The sequence below is a fragment of the Cydia strobilella genome, chromosome 20 (genome assembly GCF_947568885.1).
Source record: "Cydia strobilella chromosome 20, ilCydStro3.1, whole genome shotgun sequence".
NCBI classification, from domain to species: domain Eukaryota; kingdom Metazoa; phylum Arthropoda; class Insecta; order Lepidoptera; family Tortricidae; genus Cydia; species Cydia strobilella.
The window spans coordinates 10,269,751-10,284,767 of record NC_086060.1 but is presented as its reverse complement, the minus strand read 5'-3'; the positions used below and the strand labels follow the sequence as shown (position 1 = coordinate 10,284,767).

Here is a 15,017-nt window from a genome sequence, read left to right as displayed (position 1 = left end):
TTAAATTCAGGGGCAATCGTCTCCGCCACAACTTCCTTCCTAAATATCTGAGCAGGACACGACCAGGAGTACTTGTTACTCAACAAAATAATTAAACTACTTACATAAAACTGTAAACTCGAAAACTTTGAAAAAGCCGGTTTTATCATAGTTAAAACCCGGTTTTTGCAATTGGCTGTAAGCCCGGTTTTTTCGAATCTGTGAAACCGGGTTTCTGACTGCTCACATTACACTGGATGGCCTGACAATTGGACTCGCTCGCTCAAACACGTGCGTACAGCGATCGCCAAGCCGTAAGCGATAAATGATCAGCAATTTCCTGACTAGATGCCTCGTCGCTCGTTACAGCTTGCTAATGCTGTCTTTTACACGTAGGTCACTAAGGTAAAAAAGTAGTAGTAGATGTTTTCCAATTGAGCTCGGACTTACAACTAGAGAACAAATTACTTTACAGTTTTTAAATCATAATATTACCTAAAAATGGTCCTACTTTGCCCCAAATTAAGGAAATGATTTACATTTTTAGTGTTCCGTACCCAAAGGGTAAAAACAGGACCCTATTGCTAAGACTCCGCTGTCTGTCTTGTCTGTCTGTCCGTCTGTCACCAGGCTGTATCTCATGAACCGTGATAGCTAGACAGTTGAAATTTTCACAGATGATGTATTTCTGTTGCTGCTATAACAACAAATACTAAAAACGGAATAAAATAAATATTTAAGTCGGGCTCCAACAACAACATTCATCCGTGATTTTTTGCCGTATTTTGCGTAATGGTACGGAACCCTTCGTGCGCGAGTCCGACTCGCATTTGACCGGTTTTTTAACTATGCACTATTAAATATATTCAGATGTACTGATATTAAGCAGATCTTATCAAACATAACTTTTATCGGTAAGTCAAGTATTGATCAATTAGATTATCTAATGGTTCGGGGTCCTTTTTAGGGTTCCGTACCCAAAGGGTAAAAATGGGACCCTATTACTAAGACTCCGCTGTCCGTCTGTCTGTCTCTCACCAGGCTGTATCTCATGAACCGTGATAGCTAGACAGTTGAAATTTTCACAGATGATGTATTTCTGTTGCTGCTATAACAACAAATACTAAAAACGGAATAAAATAAATATTTAAGTCGGGCTCCAACAACAACAAAAGCACTTCTTTCGAAGCTACCATCTTATGGGCTTCCCGAGAGATTATGTGTATGGGTCAGTAGCTTTCTAGCAGACAGAAGCATAAAGGTCGTAGTTGACGGCGAATGCTCAGACTCCATGTCTGTGAATGCTGGTGTCCCCCAAGGCTGTGTGCTATCACCCACGCTATTCCTTCTGCATATCAATAACATGCTGCAAATCAGCGGAATTCATTGTTATGCTGATGGTAGTACGGGTGATGCCTCTTACACCGGCCGCACCAATATCTCTCGGGAAAACGTCATCGAGAGCCGGAACAAACTTGTGTCTGAAATTGAGACTTCCCTAAAAGAAATCTCTGAATGGGGTCGACTAAACTTAGTCCGTTTTAACCCTGCCAAGACACAGGTTTGCGAGTTTACCGCAAAAAAGTTAGAGTTTGTCGTATCACCTCGTTTTGAGAGCACTCCCCTGACTGCCGCAGCCAGTATCGGAATCCTCGGCGTCGACATTTCGAGTGAAGTCCAGTTCCGCGGCCATTTAGAGGGTAAGGCCAAATTAGCCTCAAAAAAGCTCGGTGTGCTCAACAGATCGAGACAGTATTTCACGCCGGCCCACCGCCTACAGCTGTATAAAGCGCAGGTTCGCCCACACATGGAATACTGTTCTCATCTATGGGCAGGGGCACCCCAATACCAGCTTCTCCCAGCGAAGAGCGACTCGAATTGTCCACTGCCAGCGTATTTCGGAACGGCTTGACTCCTTGGCGCTGCGTAGAGATGTGGCCTCGCTCTGCATTTTCTATCGCGTGTATAACGGGGAGTGCTCCGAGGAATTGTTCGGATTAATCCCTGCAGCTTCTTTTCGCCATCGCCCTGCGCGACAACATTACCATCCTCACCACTTAGATGGTTGGCAGTCCTCAACTGTGCGTTTCTCTAGAAACTTCCTGCCTCGCACAGCTAAACTGTGGAATGAACTGTCGCCTGCGGTATTTCCGGACCGATATGACCTTCAAACCTTCAAGAAAAGAGCGTATTCCCATCTTAAAGGCCGGCAACGCACTTGTTGTGTTGTGTTGCGGGTGTCCATGGGCGGCGGTAATCGCTGACCATCAGGTAATCCGTCTGCTCGTTTGCCTCCTATTTCATAAAAAAAAACAACATTCATCCGTGATTTTTTGCCGTATTTTGCGTAATGGTACGGAACCCTCGGTGCGCGAGTCCGACTCGCACTTGGCCGGTTTTTGCTATCTAATTTAGATAGCAAAAAGGACCCCGGCCGGTTTTATTTATGATACAACTGGGACAGGAGATGAGGCCGCCTAACTGTTCGATGAAATCTTTCTACGACCCATTTCGCTGAGGATTGTACGGTATTATTTTCGCTTTATAACGTTTTTTATTACCTAAATCAAAGTCATGATGGTAATTGTTGATCCTGTTTTCATAGCTGCTCCCTAAATTTTACTAAATTAGGTAAGTTATCAAAAATATTGACACTACTAATGAAAAGTCATTACGAGTCCGCAAATTGCCTGGGGGCACCGTTTAGCGTGAAACGATGTCAAATAACCTGACTTCTATTCCCAAACCTGACTACTATCTCTTTTGGGTTTGTTACCAGTATATTCTGACCCCTAGTTTCAAGTGAATTAAGACGAAAGTGGACGACCGTGCGATACCGCCTTGCCATTAGATGAAGTCCCCATTTTCCTCTGGATATTAAAATTATAGAAAATATTTTGGCACAAGTTGCTGTATATCAACCACATTATATGTATATCTTTTATCTTATACATATCTTTTATCTTTATCTTTTTATTATACACCTTCGTTTTATTTTTTACTAGCTTTTGCCCGCGACTTCGTCTGCGTGGACTTAGTAACCGTAGCTAGAGTAAGAATAGCGCCTGGAAAATTCTCATAGCAATCTAAATTTGAGCATATTATGCACACAAATTAGAAGGCACTTCGTTAATTATCTCAATTCCACCCCGCTTTTTACTTTCTTAAGGGATGATTTTCGGGATAAAAATCATCCTATGTCCTTCTCAGGGACTCAACCTATCTCTATGCCAAATTTCATCTAAATCGGTTCAGCGGTTTAAGCGTGAAGAGGGAACACACAGACAGACAGACAGACAGAGTAACCGTAGCTAGAGTAAGAATAGCGCCTGGAAAATTCTCATAGCAATCTAAATTTGAGCATATTATGCACACAAATTAGAAGGCACTTCGTTAATTATCTCAATTCCACCCCGCTTTTTACTTTCTTAAGGGATGATTTTCGGGATAAAAATCATCCTATGTCCTTCTCAGGGACTCAACCTATCTCTATGCCAAATTTCATCTAAATCGGTTCAGCGGTTTAAGCGTGAAGAGGGAACACACAGACAGACAGACAGACAGACAGACTTTCGCATTTATAATATTAGTATGGATATTTTGGCACAAGTTGCTGTATATCAACCACATTGTATGTATATCTTTTATCTTATAAATATCTTTTATCTTTATCTTTTTATTATACCCCTACGTTTTATTTTTTATTTATTATAATAGTTAGTAGCATTTAAGAATTTGAATGGAATACGTTTTTCGCTCAGTTCTCATAATATTAAAAAAATCCAAAAAAGTCAAATAAAGGAATAGCTATGATTAATATACATCAAATTATGTAAAAATGCTTTTACATGATATTTTTGCTTTTATTGTTTTTGACATGTTTTTGTACCATAAATATGTATTAATAATAAAAAAACACTTCTATTTCATCCAGAATGTCAAAATCCAGAGATAAATGGGGACTTTCCTCTTAAGCGTAATAGCTACTTACTTCTACTGGTCAGTGTTACCAGCCCGTATCCCCAGTTTCGGACGATGTGTAATCTAGAAAGGGACGGTTTTTATCACAATGGGACGAAAACAAAGTTGGAACATTTTTATCATAATTTGTGTACCTGCGATCAATGCAAATGGTCAAAACTATCAGTGTTAGTGCGTTGTTAGTACATCAGGCTTCTTCAAAACAGGCAAATTATCGATGTATAGACAAATACATAGGCACATGCTTACTTAGGTACTCGATATGTACCGTCGATGGATGGTATTTCGGTAAAGATTTTCAAAATCCTTTATACTGGACGCTAGATGCCCAAAAGGGACTGTAGTTAGAAAGGGACGACAAAGGGACGGTGTGGCATTAAAAAGGACGGAAAATCGTCCTTTTTGGGACGATCTGGCAACACTGCTACTGGTTGGCTTGTTACTATAGTACAAAGATAGATATAACTCCGTAATAGATGGATACAGTCTAAGGAAAAAACGTGCCTCGAAAATCACGAAAATTTGATTCTCGATCAGAGGGCGCCACTAGTTTTGGCCTACACTCGTATAGAGGGCGTTGACGGTTTCGTTTGTTATTTATAATTTTAACGCATATCAGTGAAAGAACATGGGTCAAAATCATAAAAATAATTAATGCAAATAAAAAAAATCATTTATCCATATTTAAATACATTTTATCGTATTTTTATAAATATTTATTTTTAGTTTTAAAGTGTGTCGACAGATGGCAGTGAATTTACTGGGGTTACAAAATTTACTATGAGTGTACCGCTCTAGTATAAGTTACTTTATGCTATAGTATTATGTAAGCGGAGTGAATAATAGTGGCTATCAGAATAAAGTGACTTCTAATGACTTGACTTGCATTTGCGGGGGATGGGTATGCAAATATGATTGCGCGCCATTTTCAAGCTACTTTAGTATTTAATATTTATAGGTGAAATAGTATGATGATGGAAAATTGCTATCAACTTTCTCACTTCGGATAAAATATCTGCCTCTCTTTAATACAATTTAACGTTCTTAAATACTGAAATGTAACAATAATATGTATTTCTTTTGAGACAAATTAAAAAAATGTAACCTGAAATACTTTGCAATAGATATGATGATACCTTTTGATTTTTATAACAACCTCTAAAGGTAGTGGTTAATTATTTCAACGGAACACAAGTGGCTAAAACTTAATATTTTAAAACATTAAATTAAAAAAGTGGCCATCGCTCGATGGGATGCCCAGACGTTGAGTTAAATATACAGGAAATGGGCAATTTATCACAATAAATTGGACAATAAAATAATTTATAAAAATTTAACTTTTGTTCAATTCCAGTGTTGGACATAATGGTACCCTTTGATTCCTTATATTTTATTGAAAAATAAAGTATATGGTATGGCAATAAAAACTTCTCATCTAGCCTATTCAACCTAGAGTGAGACAGAGATAAGTCTGCAGTCTGCAACAATTCTGATAGCACACGCAGTGCAAGTGTTATTTTAAAAGTCAAACTTATATGAAATTATGACGTATAAATAACACGTGTGCGATCAAAATCGTTGCAGACTTACCTTAATATAACCAAAGATAGATATAACTCCGTAATAGATGGATACAGTCTAAGGAAAAAACGTGCCTCGAAAATCAAGAAAATTTGTTTCTCGTTCAGAGGGCGCTACTAGCTTTGGCCTACTGTCGTATAGATGGCGTTGACGGTTTCGTTTGATATTTAACAATTTCAACGCATATTAGTGAAAGAACATGGGTCAAAATCATAAAAATAATTAATGCAAATAAAAAAAATCATTTATCCATATTTAAATACATTTTTTCGTATTTTTATAAATCTTCATTTTTAGTTTTAAAGTGTGTCGACAGATGGCAGTGAATTTACTGGGGTTACAAAATTTACTATGACAGTACCGCTCTAGTATAAGTTACTCTATGGTATAACTAACCGTTCTCATCTTCAATAATAAATCCAATTGCGATCTACATTTGCAAATATAACATCAATAAATACCTACCTATTGTTTCAATTAATCCAATCTCAATTGTTCGACAGGATTTTAGCACATTATTAAAACTGTGCTAACTTTGCATACAATGGGGTATTTGACTACTAGTCAAATCAGTTTCTTTTTTCAAACTGTCAAATCGATTTTGCTCCTATGGAATTTATATGAAAAACTAGCATGTGACGTCACAATCAAATTACCTACTCTTTATAGTTTTATACGGGTTTTAAAATAGAAATTGTGTCTAAAAGGAACTGCTGTCTACTTTTCTCTATTAATCTTCTGGTGCTTTATTTCACGCATGGTGTAAAATTATTTAATTTAAATACAGTAAAATACCCTATTTGATGATTTGTCAAATATCCCAAATTCCCAATTAATTCGTCATGATTTCAACCGCAAGCGAATGGTTTTAATTTTTAAAGTGATATTCGGATTGAAACTGCAGCAGCATTAAGGATGACTCACGCTAGACCGGGCCGGGCCCGGGCCAAGGCGTCCGACATGTAATTTTCTATGACGGCTGATCGGTGATCACGTGGTGCTTTCCATAGGAGTTTTGGCCGAAGAGTGTCAAGTCCGAAGGTTCCGCGGCCGGCTCCATGACACTGCGTGGTTGCGAACTGCATCGCAGCCATAATTGTGTGTTTTTAGTTTTGAGATATGATGTTTTATAATTAAGTTTAAGGTATGTAATCTATAGGCCAATAGTTCTTTTCTTGATGGACTTGAGGGCGGTGTTGCCCGTAGCCAATGTCACGTAAAAGGGTAGGAACAAAATAAATGCTCTTAGAGCACGACGCTGTTCGGTGGTTGTTGTAGTTGTCTCGTAAAACCGATAGCTGGATTTTACGAGAAGCACGTGGACTACCGGCCGTTGACTCCAAAATGGTGGTTAAACACGCTTTGAGCTTAATTCTCCATTCACTGCACACTACCACATTAGATTATTGTATAATAAAGCTATCGATATTACACTTTAAACAATATTAATGAGCAAAAAACAAAGGAATTAATCACGAGGCTACTATCAAGATGGCGTTCGAACCGGAAGTCCGGGCCAATAGTTGCCTGAACCTCAGCGCTGGAAGTCGCCAGCAGCATGCTGAGATGGGGCCATTTAATGTATTGTATGTCTATTTGTCTGTGTTTACGGAAAAAAAAATCATTTTATAGAAAACGAAGCGCCGGAAGCTTCGGCCCGGCCCCGGCCCGGTCTAGCGTGAGTCATCCTTTATAGAAAGAGTGATGTAACTTTAAAGAAAATTGACAGTGATACCTCCGCAGTAATGCGGTAACAGCAACGCTGGTGCAGTCGCCTTTCGAATGTAACCCTTAAACATATCCATTCTCAGAAAGCAATACGTTTGGAACTGTAATGTTTTGAGAGCAAATAGTATTCACGCCAAGTAGGTCGCTCCCGGCTGAAACGAGATACATTATTTATATGACATTTTATATAGGTAATGGCAGAATCTGCTCGACTTGGGAAACATAAGGTATAATATGTGCCATTCTCAACCAAAAGGGTACTTATTGTCGGTTGTCAATAAGGCGCTTTTTCCATATAGTTTCAATTTGAAATCAACCTTATCGACAGGCGACAATGTGGTACCTTTTGGTTGAAAACGGCACACGCACGCGAGTGTCTTTGTAGGTAAATTATACTTAAACCACAAAGAAACAATGAGTGATATTTTGTTTCATGCTAGATCTTGAATTAATTACTCGGATAGTTATAAAAATAATTGGTACTTAATTAAATTATACATTCGAAACAGCTGCTTTATAGCTAAGGCCTTTAACTTACTGGTTTACAGTAACTGACAAATCATCAATATATACATAAAGACTTGATTCCTTAATTAAATGCATGATTTATTTTTGCCCGAAATTAATATATGGGTAACGGTCACGTAGGTAGTTTTTTACAGATTCTAAGGATTTTTTATACCGATTTTCACATGCTAAATCAGTTTTAGAAGTTACATAGGATAAATCATAATTATGTAAATAACAATTATTGGTAAAAGTAATAGGTGAAATTTTACTACCATCAGAAAGTTACACTATTAGTGATATAGCTACGAGTATATTAAAGTTTATAAATATAAATAACATACTAAAAATCATAAATTTTTGGCTTTTCCAAATTTCCCGCCATTTCGACTTAAAGCTAAAACTATAATACTGCGCAAATGTTAGTAAAAAATCAGAAAAAGTATTAATATAGTATCGAAATTATTAAATAAAAGAACAAATAGATATTATCAAAAAAAAAACATACATGAAATTATATGTTTTTGTTGTGTAGGCTGCATCCATTACTATGCATTATTTTAACGGTTAAAACCAACATGTATTATTTCAGATAGCATTAAAAAAAATACCTTCATGTTAATATATTTTTCCTTTTTTATTGTGGGAGGTTGTGAACCTTAATATGCAGATGTCGCTAGTGACGTCGCGCGTCGTCACAGTTGCAATGAATAAATTCGCGTTGATGGATGGTCAGCTGGCGCAATTGGTAACGCATTGGACCGGCAATCCAAGGATGTGGGTTCGAGTCCCACGTTGACCAGAGTTTGATCATCGTTGATTTTTTCATTGTGATTGACATCTGTATATACAATTTATAGATACCTACATGTGTTAAAAGTATGCATTTTGTATACATTGTTCGTCCGTAACAAATTGTGAGGTACGCAAAATGCACAAAAATTTCTGACACACGAGCTAAGAAGAAAACTTTTTTGGAAACGCTCCTCCAATATTTCTGTACACAAGCCAGCGGAGAATATAATGACACTGCATTTTCAGCAACGTCCGTCTAACAGCCAACCATTTGTTTCTCCCGTTTCCTTGTATGGAAAAAAGACCTAAGTGAAGAGGATATCCAACTACATGTGACTTTCCAGCAAGACATTGCGTTGCAATACCCAAAAAGAGGAGTTACATTTTGGACTGCACCCAACGCGCAGTTCGGACAATAGAATTGCTGGCTAGTATGACCAGCTAACTTTGCTTATTTTATATTGAAGAGGTTTTGTTGATGGTGTTATGTATGTATATTGGTGGGTATTAAGTCTCCCCGCGCGCCCTCTGGCGCCGGCCTTATTGTAATGTCACTGTCACTTGTCAGTCCGGTAATAAACCTATGTACTAATTCCGGTTCGAGCGCCATCTTGATAGTTAGCATCGTGATTAATTACTTTGTTTTTTGCTCATTAATATTGTTTAAAGTGTAATATCGATAGCTTATTATACAGTAAACTAATGTGGTAGTGTGCAGTAAATGGAGAATTAATTTTGAAGCGCGTTTAACCACCATCTTGGAGTCAACGGCCGGTAGTCCACGTGCTCCTTGTAAAGTCTAGCTATCGATTTACAAGAGCTAACAAATCACCGTACACTGTCTTGTACAACCGTACAATTTTTGTCGTTTTTAAACCTCTTAATACCTTGATACTGGCGAAATAGTCCCACTGGGCTGAAGCCATAATTTTAAAAGAAGAAGAAGAACCTATGTACTGAACGCACGGTCTTCTGCTTTCCATCCCCGAGAACCCTCCGTACCATCCCCTGGGCTTATATATACCAGATGGAAAACAAATGATAGTGCTTATCTAATTTAATGTAACGTGTTATTAAAAATCGAATAATGCCTTTCAATGGAAATGTTTGTTATGGTTGATTAGTAGCGATTAAAGATAAAGATAAAAGATAAAGAAAGTTTATTATTCAAGTAGGCACATTAAGCTACGCCGGCTCTAACCCTACACCTCTGCCCCGAGAAGATTTAAATCCCCCCTCAATTGGAGGAGGGTATCCCAATATGGGACCGGCAACAAACTCGGCGGGACACATCTTTTCAAAACAATACATTATTAAAACTTAATAACGTTTTTAGTTTAATGAAAAAAATCCTTACAATCTTTAATTTTCGTATTAAAATTCTATCGACGACGACATCTATTTCTTGCATTATTAATTTAAGGAAGCTTTAATTTAACATTTTCATCATAAATATTTAAATATGAGCCATGAGGTCATCCTTGAACGAAAATTAGGTTTTTAATGTTTTGCTTACAAGATTAAAATGAAGGTTCGCAAAATGATACCACTCCGTAATAGATGGATACAGTCTAAGGAAAAAACGTGCCTCGAAAATCACGAAAATTTGATTCTCGATCAGAGGGCGCCACTAGTTTTGGCCTACACTCGTATAGAGGGCGTTGACGGCTTCGTTTGTTATTTATAATTTTAACGCATATCAGTGAAAGAACATGGGTCAAAATCATAAAAATAATTAATGCAAATAAAAAAAATCATTTATCCATATTTAAATACATTTTATCGTTTTTTATAAATATTTATTTTTAGTTTTAAAGTGTGTCGACAGATGGCAGTGAATTTACTGGGGTTACAAAATTTACTATGACAGTACCGCTCTAGTATAAGTTACTCTATGATGATACCTAAATAGTGGAGATACTATAAGGCATTTTCTAACGTGAACGCTTTGGCCGTGAAATTAACTTCCTATGGTTTGTGATGGGATGTATTATAAATTCAATATACGCGATATAATCCGTTTTCATAGTTTTATTTCATGAGTAACTATCGCGGTAACCGAAGACAATATTATTCCTATGGTTTTTCAATAAAAGTTTTAGATGGGTGTCTTTAAAAAAGAGTAAACTAAACAGGTTTCTAAAAAATGGCCAAATGTAACATATCAGGTGGTATGTTTCCTTGTTTATTACGATTAAATTATACAGAATTATAGATGCAGATTATTACCGATTGATAATCAACTCATCTTTTATTCAATTCATCGTGAACTGAAGTGCCGAAGCAACAAAATCATTGACATTGTCACTCGCTATCGGGACAGGCCCTCAGCAGTTTGCGGATAATGTTATCTTGAAGGACTTTTCCGTTTTGATATCGATATTATTCTCTAGTGTTTTGCTTTTTGTGTTGGTTTGAGTTTTCGGATTTATAAAAGATTGTTCATCTTGTTTATAAAACTTAGCTTCTGCTAAATTTTGTCTTTTACTAACAAACACATATGTGAAAATGACCAAAGGACACAGACAATAATTTTCAAGGAGAATGTTAGATTTGATATATGTACGTCTATGAAGAATGCCATACCTAATTGTTTTTGTAAATAACTATTCAATTAAAATGAAAGCAAGGCAAGCGAGGCAAGAGAATTGCCTCGTTGCTCTGCAGAGTGCGGGCCAGCTCCAACCCCATCCTGACCACTGTTGCGGGCCGATACGACTCACCTTGCGGCATTTTGAATGTGTCATAACCGCTATTAGGTGAGTTGTAAGAATTTTATTGCTGACTGTTTTTGTTTTGTCATTTTCTGTTTTTTGTTTTCCACTAACACTTAGTTTTTAACCTTAATTGTTACTAACCGTTATGGGCCAGTGTTGTCCTAAATAAATAAATTGAATTGAATTGAATTAAAAATACTAAATCGGGAGCTCAAAAACAATACAAAAGGTGATCACGGTCTATATCCCGGTCAATATATAGATCTAGTGAAACTAACCGTGAATAATTCAAAACTGCTAGGTTTATACCTGTTACATCTGTTATATGTAGAGGATTTTTTCCTCTTAAGGCCCACCATACAGAAAAATGTCAGTTGAATTTGAAATCAATAGTAAAACAAACGTTGAATTTCTTTTATTTACAAATTGAACGAAACAAAAGTAATGCGACTGTTCCAATTGAAAATGACTTAAATTACATTGATATGTATTGAGGATATGATTAATGCGGTTCCCTGAGCCAGAAGGCGAAAAATCTCCTTATATGATCATATTTTTCTAAGAGTCGTTGATATTCGTAGACGTGGAAAAAATATATGTAGTTCTTAACTATATTATCTTTAACAACATAGCTTCCGATACACGAATTATGACACTTCGCTCTATACAATTAATTCCCAAAGTAACCTCTAACTCGGACTTTTAATCCTACTTTACTCGGTTATTTATTATGTGATACTATAAACAAAAAAAGAAGAAAAAACAATCTTAACATAAATAGTAATTTCATAGCTTTAGAATTTCGATATTGTAAGGTAACGTTATCAAAATAAATAAAAACCGACAAAATTCGATCAAAATTGACACTTGGCGCGTATGTTCTTTCCCGTTCTTTCTTGCGAAATGTGACAAAGACAGTGGCAAACCGATGGAACGGCCTTAATGTGAACTCAATTTACGTCTAAAAATCAAACATATCATCACATTACACATGTTCATGTGTCATCAGCATTTTCCTGTTAGGTAATGTTTGATAATACGAACGAGAAATCACGTGGTTAAGTTACTACGCATAGTAAAACAAATGACATGACTGGTTTACAAATTACTAGGTACTTATTTACTGTTAATTATTCAAACTCTAATAATTGAGTGTTTATGCAGAGTAGGTACTTGTACAGGCGTGAAGACAAGATGTTTGGTTTTAATGTAATTAAGATGTTAGTTCATTTCATTTCATTTATTTATTTCGATAACAATATGATATTGTGTTAGAAAAATCTTACAAACTATCAAAACTAACATGCACATAAATAATAAACACACAATTCAATAAATAAATTTCCAAAAATATACTTGAACCGAAAAACAAAAAGAAATACAGATAAAGTAATAAAAATGTCATCATTAATATGTAGTTACATAAGATAATTTTGTAAAAACAGTTTAATTGGCAAATACCTCGTCAATACTGTAAAACTGTGTGTGTACTTTGTAGTTACTGTAATTTTTTTGTAACACTAAGGGTCCGTTGCACCAACTGTTTGTGATCGTTAAAGAGTTCGCTAAGTTTCATTGTATGGAAAGTTTCATAGTAAACCGCCGCGGCGCGCCGGTTGACGTTGATCAGTCTGTCAAGTGCAGATGGTGCAACTGGCACTAATTGCTGACTATTTGCATGTCTATAAACGCTCACGGTAGATGTCGCTAGGGTCCCCTAGACCCATATAGTGGGAAGATTTGCTGACTATGAATGAGGTCTTGGTGGCTCAGTTGGCAGAGCGCTGGAGTATCGATCGAGTGAGTTCAAGTCTCACCCAAGGCAGTAATTTTTCCACTTTCAAATTTATCTTTACGCTATCTCATTTATTCAGTGTTCCGCCTAGGATATCTACAAACACTGGTCGAGTACTGCTCTAAGACATCAGTTTCGTCTTGCCTCGCTAGTCAATAAGAAAAACCGGCCAAGTGCGAGTCGGACTCGCGCACGAAGGATTCCGCACCATTACGCAAAAAACGGCAAAAAATCGCGTTCGTTGTATTTATTTTATTTTATTCTGTTTTTAGTATTTGTTGTTATATCGGCAACAGAAATACATCATCTGTGAAAATTTCAACGGTCTAGCTATCAAGGTTCATGAGATACTGTACAGCCTGGTGACAGACAGACGGACAGACAGACAGACAGACAGACGGATAGCGGAGTCTTAGTATTAGGGTCCCGTTTTTACCCTTTGGGTACGGAACCCTGGCTTTTCTACAAAACACTTGAGAATCGATAGCAGATGAAATCGTTATCGGACATATGGGTAAGCTCGTGCTTAGACGGCTTCCTACAGTAGGTATATCCGAACGACCTTGGCTAGCCTATCTTAAAACTATAAACATGTTAATAATAAAGAATGTAGTCTCCATATGAAGTATCACTGTTATGGACGCGACCACATAAATACATATGGGCAAAGATAGATATAACTCCGTAATAGATAGATACAGTCTAAGGAAAAAACGTGCCTCGAAAATCAAGAAAATTTGATTCTCGTTCAGAGGGCGCTACTAGTTTTGGCCTACAGTCGTATAGATGGCGTTGACGATTTCGTTTGTTATTTAACAATTTTAACGCATATCAGTGAAAGAACATGGGTCAAAATAAAAAAAAAAATATTAATGCAAATAAAAAAAAACATTTATCTATATTTAAATACATTCTATCGTATTTTTATAAATCTTCATTGTTAGTTTTAAAGTGTGTCGACAGATGGCAGTGAATTTACTGGGGTTACAAAATGGACTATGACAGTACCGCTCTAGTATAAGTTAATCTATGATATGGGTATCTTCTTCCCATTACACCACCGTCTATTATAGTGTTAGTAGAGGTTTTAATAGTTAATAATTCAATCCATCATAATAAATAATAATTGTGTACCCCTTATATATCTCATTAAAGTATCTAAAAGCTAACTTATATGATGGCTTCGGGTCCGCGCACGCTTCCACCATTGTTCCGTGATGAGTAAAGACGTACTCGTACAAAACAATAATTCAATTAATAAATTTTAGTACTTAATTATCCTTTTGTACCAATTTTGTATTTGAAATTTCACGTTCTTTAATGATTATCTTTTTCATTTATGACATAAAATAACTTTTATAAGAGTTTAAATTAAAATGACAGGCAGAAGCAACCGAATTATCAATTTTAGTATTTTTGATTTAAAAACATTGGTTTATACATCAGTCGAAATATTTATATTACGACCGGTCTGGCCTAGTGGGTAGTGACCCTGCCTGTGAAGCCGATGGTCCTGGGTTCGAATCCCGGTAAGGGCATTTATTTGTGTGATGAACACAGATATTTGTTCCTGAGTCATGGATGTTGTCTATGTATTTAAGTATTTGTATAAGTATTATATATATCGTTGGCTGAGTAACCCACAACACAAGCCTTCTTGAGCTTACCGTGGGACTTAGCCAATTTGTGTAAGAATGTCCCTATAATATTTATTTATTATTATATTAAACCTTATAAATAATATAAATATTAAAACTAAAACTAACTACAATTATAATAACTAAAGCTAAAAATTAAAAATACCTATCAAAATTTTGTGCCCTTGGTAGGGTGCCCATCACGCAGGCAGCGTTCCCGCGCTGGATTGCTATGGCCAATCTTTGCGTGAGATTATAGGTTTTTGAGTTGTCGAAATTTTTTAGAGCGTGACTCGA

The 15,017-nt window shown here is 36.5% G+C and overlaps 1 protein-coding gene and 1 non-coding gene across 3 annotated transcripts in view; one reads left to right on the top strand and one right to left on the bottom strand.

Annotated features, from left to right (window-relative positions):
• The window catches only part of LOC134750474 (cGMP-specific 3',5'-cyclic phosphodiesterase-like), a 200,042-nt gene that overhangs the window by 178,949 nt on the left and 6,076 nt on the right, over window positions 1–15,017 (bottom strand). The gene's annotated exons all lie outside the window — the stretch shown is intronic.
• Trnaa-ggc (transfer RNA alanine (anticodon GGC)) lies at window positions 8,507–8,578 on the top strand. The gene has a single exon. It is a non-coding gene; the product is annotated as a tRNA-Ala (tRNA).